Raw genomic sequence first — 6000 nt, 5'->3', positions numbered from 1 at the left:
TCTGATCGTACTTTATCTGAAATTAAAATCCATGTAAGAATAGGAAATTTGTTGTGATTTTATGTCACATTGGAGAGTGTTGATATTTAGAGTCTACTATAGATGGAGTGGGTAAACATGTACACATAAATACTCTGACTCCCCTCCAAATCCCCATTAGCTGATCTGTCATTAGCAGATAGTTCCATGCCTATTTGGAGATAAATGGTTTTCCAAACAGGTAGTTCTGCTAGAAAATAAAGCTGCACTGTTAAAAAGAAATACAAACCATTTTCTGCGGTAAAGAGGGAATGTCGTCTGGACACTTGCAGAATCACAATAAAAAATATTTTTCACCAGGAATTTCAATAGCTGCGTTTTTATATCCAAAAGTGTGAATGTAAAACTCAGGCATCTCAGAAAAAAATATTCTGTCTGGATAAATGCAGGCTGTAATATTCAGAGACTTCTTTTCAGGCAGCACCAAGGGTTATGTTTTCTGCCCCCAGTGGCAAGTTATTACAGTTTTATATGGGAGCAAAACTGTACAATTTTTCATGTTATAAATAAGATCACTCCTACTTCACTCTAAAAATAGACTAAGAAGGAAGGAGTTCAGATCAGAAGCTTATTCAAGAAGTGGAGATGACGGGTAATGGGAGGCAGAGGTCAAGGTCATTGTTTCTTCCCCATCAAGCGCTCTTTGGGCTTCTGACTTGCTTGCTTGTGTGAGCAGCACACACTCTGAACACCACAATAAAAACAGGACTGCTATATGGCGCATCTACATCCTGCTGCAGAGATGCCTGCTCACCTATGTCCATTGCTGTATGTTCTCTCTAAGGCGCAGGTCCTAGTTTTCATTATTACATATGGGTTTATGTGAGGCTTAGTGTAGGCAGAGGTCGTGAAACTAGAAAGGGTCTCCCAAGATGTGTGCAAAGAGGCTTTAGGGAAGGGTATGTGGAGGGTAATATAAAACATGTGGCAATAAAGTCGAAAGAGCAGGGACTTGGGGGAAGAAGAACGGACTGTGGAGAGTGTTAAACATCGTGAAAATGCCAGCAGAAAATCTCTTTGTATGCAATTTAATGGAATAATGCTTTAAAACGTACAAAAGTGAAATTTACATTTAAAACTCATTACTTTAAAAAATTAATATATCATATTTTTATGATATCTGTATAATTGTTATATCACATCATTTCAGTAAAGTTAGTTACTGTGATTCTTTTGTACCAAAAGAAAAACTATTTATACAGGTTTCAGAAACTTGAACAGTGATGGCCACACCCTCATCTCTGGCACAGTGCTTTGTAAAGCCTTGTGACAGCTAAGTGTTCTTGGTGTCATCCTGAACTTACATTGGTGACACCTCTCTTCAATTTGAATTTGGGATACAGCATTGACATCTAATCAAAGTGTAAAGATCATGGACACATCTTCATTTCTTAGTTACAGAAAGACTCCTTAATTTGTCTCTACCTCCTCCAGATCTCTGCCCACCTATAAGGAGAGGATCTGTCCCTGTGGCCACGCATTCTTTATGGAGCTAAGCAGAGAAAGTAGTTAAGCAGCTAGAAATATGAAATAGTATAAAAATACAGTTCTATGGAAACAAACAGATCTCATCTTTTTGTGTTTTGAAATTCTCCTCCATTCCTCACTAATCTTAGCACCATCAGTGTTTTTCCAGCTACCAATAATAGTTACCAATTCATAGAATACTTACAAATATTACTTTTAATAACATTTTATTACAAACAATAATTATTTAATTGGGCTATTACGGTTTTTATTGTACTGTATATGTTCTCTTTATACTGCCCTATACTTGCATAGCAGTTACAGTTTGCTTTTGGCTTATTGCACTGACATCACCTGTGTATTAATCTTATCCTGCTTCCAAAAAAAAAAAAAACAGCGTATCAGGAAGACATTTATTATAAGTTGATGCAGAAGCTTCTGTTTCTGTAGTATCATCTCATGAATCTTGCTACCTGACTAAGAGCTGATAAAGGGCAGGCACACGGATATGCATAGAGTGAAGCAGGAATCACGTGTCAATCCGTTATCTCTGCAACCCAGAACCTCAGTGTGCTTATGGGATACAGAACAGAGGGAGGGGTCAGCTAACCCTGGTAGGAGAGCTCTATAGGTGAGTCTCTCAGATGGTAAACATCCTAGAGGCAGAAGATAAAGTCGCTAGTCTTTGCACACACTGTTACAATCATCCACAAATACTCATACCTGGACTCCAGACGAAAGCTTTGCCATTCTTCTTGAGCCCGGCCTATACGGGTAATGGCTTTGCCAATTTCCGGTGAGTTCAAAGCCTTGGAGTCCTTGAGATGCCTGTGCCCATGTCAACGACACTCAGTCACTCAGGGCTTCGCTCATCTCGAGGGCTTCCTCCGGCCCCTACAGTCATCCCCGCTGCTTTATTACTGCCCCATCTTCACGTCCTTGGATTTGTTTCCCGTTTGGCATTTCTTATCTGAAACCGAGAGCAACCTGTTTCCGAACCTGTATCCACATTTGTGTCAGAGATGAGTGCAACTGTGGTCCTACCTGAAGGATAGAAAACAGAAATTATCTTAAGCATCTAAGACTCCATACTAGCCATAAGGGCATTTACCAATTCAGGAGCTGGAAATAGACTCATTAAGAAAGACTGACTCAGTTGCGTACCTAAGATCATTGGCGAGAATGGAAGTAAGGGTTCTCCCCACTTAGTATTTGAATCAATCAAAACTGAGACTAGAAGTCAGCAAAGGGATACCAAATTACTGGTATTATTACTAACAAAAAAGTGATTTGATGAGAGAGCTTACCTTCTGAGACGGTCAGATTCTTTATACTTAATCCCCAAACGAAAAAGACTAACCCACTGACTCACAATGAACAGTAAATGGGGAAAACGTCACTCGGGGGCAACTAACTCTAAAAGAGAACAAACTAACAGATATTCCCTGAAAACAGCCCACTCACAAAGGAAAGATAGAGTGCTTGGGCTGTGAATTACCAGCTTATTCTCCAAAATTCAACCAGAGAATAGGTCATTTTTCTCCCCTTTCCCCTAGCTACCCATGGGGAGAATAATGGAGACCAGACAGACACCAGTGAGGATTGGTACACTCACTTCAGTCTTTCCGTGTAGACAGGGACATTAGGACACAGTAAATGACCCCTTTAACAGTCCTGAAGATCATCCTCAGACCATTCTATCCCCTGCCCCTCCTGAGTTCTCTTTCATGAGAGAATTACCTTCTTACTTCTGTATATTATTTTCAATTACTTCAGTGCTCCTATCTGAAGAATATATGAAAATGGCATTGCTGTTTACAAGTTCCAGAGGGATGGATGATGTTATAAAGAGACAGGAAAAAAACAAACAAACAACATGCCTACTCAGATATAATCAAAGACAGAATTTTTAAATATTCCATGATATTCTTTAAGATACATAAGGACCTGACATTAATATGTCTATAGGGTAAATATAGTTTCACAAAATTCTTTTTAACTTTAGCATTCAAGCCTTTAGCCATTATGAATTCTTTCTAAGTATTCTTTTAAAGACTATTAAAATACATTAATTCAGCATGTCACAATAAATGCAATTGTCATATTTAAGAGATATTTTATTTTTTCTATATATAATGCTTAAACAAACATTTTTTTTAATATTTAAAATTTAAACAAACATTTTTTTTATAAAATGTAACAGGCGAAAAATGTTATCAGTACCAGAAAACCCAATCCTGTTGTATAAACAACTTTAAAGTTTTGGCTCATGTAGCCCTTAGCTCATCATCTTCTTATGAAGCTGTCTGTCTTACTGCATCTGTCCCAACATCAGTGCACTAGAAATGGAGCTTGCTGTGACTTTACGTAGTGCAGCCTGTGCTGTAACCTGTCTCATGAAAACTGAGAAACCATGAATGCAAATTGTTCCGTAATTCTATACTGCTTCAGGTGTATTTGTTGTACAACAGTACACATCTGCCACATGTGCTTTTTCATGGCTCTTATCATCACCACAGTAGATAATTCATTTGTTTTCGTTATTATATAGGTCAAGCATTCTTGAGGAGTCTGTTTTCAGAACGTAAACACGTAAAGGTGAGATTCTCTGGTTTTCCGATTGAACACATCTTTAACGCCTACAATAACAACAGCTATCCAACAAATACCGACTTAATAAGTAAAAGGCCTACTGCACATGAGTAGTAATTTGAAATGGACAAGCAGGTAAACTGATACAGAGCCTAGATGTTTGATCCGGGACACTTAAACTTATCAAGGACAATACGGAATCAAACAGAGGCATCTAGCATTATAGAGAGAAAGCTAACAGTATCTGCGCTAGTTAGAGTTACTATTGCTGTGATAAAACACCATGACCAGACCAACTTTGGGAGGAAAGGGTTTATCTGGCTTACACTTCCAGATCCCTGTTCATCATCAAAGGAAGTCAGGAAGGGACTTAAACAGGGCAGAAAGCTGGAGGCAGAAGCTGGTGCAGAGGCCACGGTAAGGTGCTGCTTAAGAGCCTGCTCCACGTGGCTTGCTCAGCCTGCTTCCTAGTAGAGTGCAGGGCCACCACCAGGCCATACCTTGTAATATTCTTGTATACTCTTGCATAACAAGAAAAGGGTAACAAAAAAAATTAGGGAAAAGTTTCATGCGATGGAGAAAATAAAAAATCAGTCATCAGAAAGTCACACCAAAGAAAAACAGAAAGTAGTAACTATGGAATTTTCACTATTTGCCAGGCAAGATGTTGTGAGGAGTTTATCTCATCTAAGTATGGAAATAACCCTTTGAAATAAGCCTAGCTACTCATCAGGTATGAATGAATAAATAAGATGTGGTGTATATTTGCAATGGAGTTATATTCAGCCATAAATATGAACAGAATTGTGACATTATAGGGAAATGGATGGAACTTGAGATCATATTTAGCAAAAAATAAGTCTGACTCAAAGAGAAAAATTACATGTTTTCCCATATGGGGAAGTGAGACATTATAGATAGCTAGACAGATAAGCAGATAGGAATACATAGGACACAACTGTAGGAGGGGTATTATTTTAGTAAAAGACTAAATGTAGGCTGGAGGGAGAAGACAAATACATGTTTTCTTTCATATACAGATCTAGAGGTGTGCGTGCGTGTGTGCGTGTGTGCGTGTGTGTGTGTGTGTGTGCGTGTGTGTGTGTGATGAAAATGCGACGGATATCTGGGGAGAGAAGGGAATGAACAGGAGGGAGATAGGTGCCAATGAGTGGTGCATGTGCAAAATACAGTGATTTATTTTACGTAAAGACAGCAAAACCCACTATTTCATATGCCCACTTAAACTTTTAATCTATGAATGGTTGTGCACACCTGTAACCCCAGCACTTGAGAGGTGGAAGCCAAAGCAATAGAGTCCAAAGCTAGCCTCAGTTACATTATGTCATGGACTGGTGTTTGTGGGGCTGTGGTCGGGACCAGCTGAGCAGCCCCAGGTCCATTCCTGAGTGGGGGAGTGTGGATGGTGGAAAGCCTAGCTAAAAGAACTAAGAGTCAGAAACACAGAGTAGCTGTCAGGAGGGCAATTTCAATTCATACTGAATGTGCCTCATTTTATTCATGCATCACCTTAATTAACCAGCCAAAGGTGGGGGCAATGGCAGAGGACTTCTATTATCATGTATAAAGGGCAAATAGCAATTACTTCCTTTAATCCTAAAGACTCTGCCTAGCTGCACATTCTACTTGGCCTTCAAGCACTTCATAGCTGCTCCTAGTTTCAGGGTGAGATTAAACCCATCTATTGTTATTTAGAAAGCAGCCATTCACTACCAAAGCCAGGGCATCCTGAAGTCCTTAAACTAATGTCTTAGAGACAATAGGAGTGAGTTGAACTCTCTGAACAAGACGCTATTTCAGAATCGATAAATAAGAGAGACAAACACAGAGAGGAAGACAGAGAGACAATACTACTTTAATATAATATTTTATTATTTGAAA

Source organism: Mesocricetus auratus, unplaced genomic scaffold (assembly GCF_017639785.1).
Source record: "Mesocricetus auratus isolate SY011 unplaced genomic scaffold, BCM_Maur_2.0 Super-Scaffold_6730, whole genome shotgun sequence".
Lineage (NCBI taxonomy): Eukaryota > Metazoa > Chordata > Mammalia > Rodentia > Cricetidae > Mesocricetus > Mesocricetus auratus.
Note: the sequence above shows the minus strand (reverse complement) of the source record.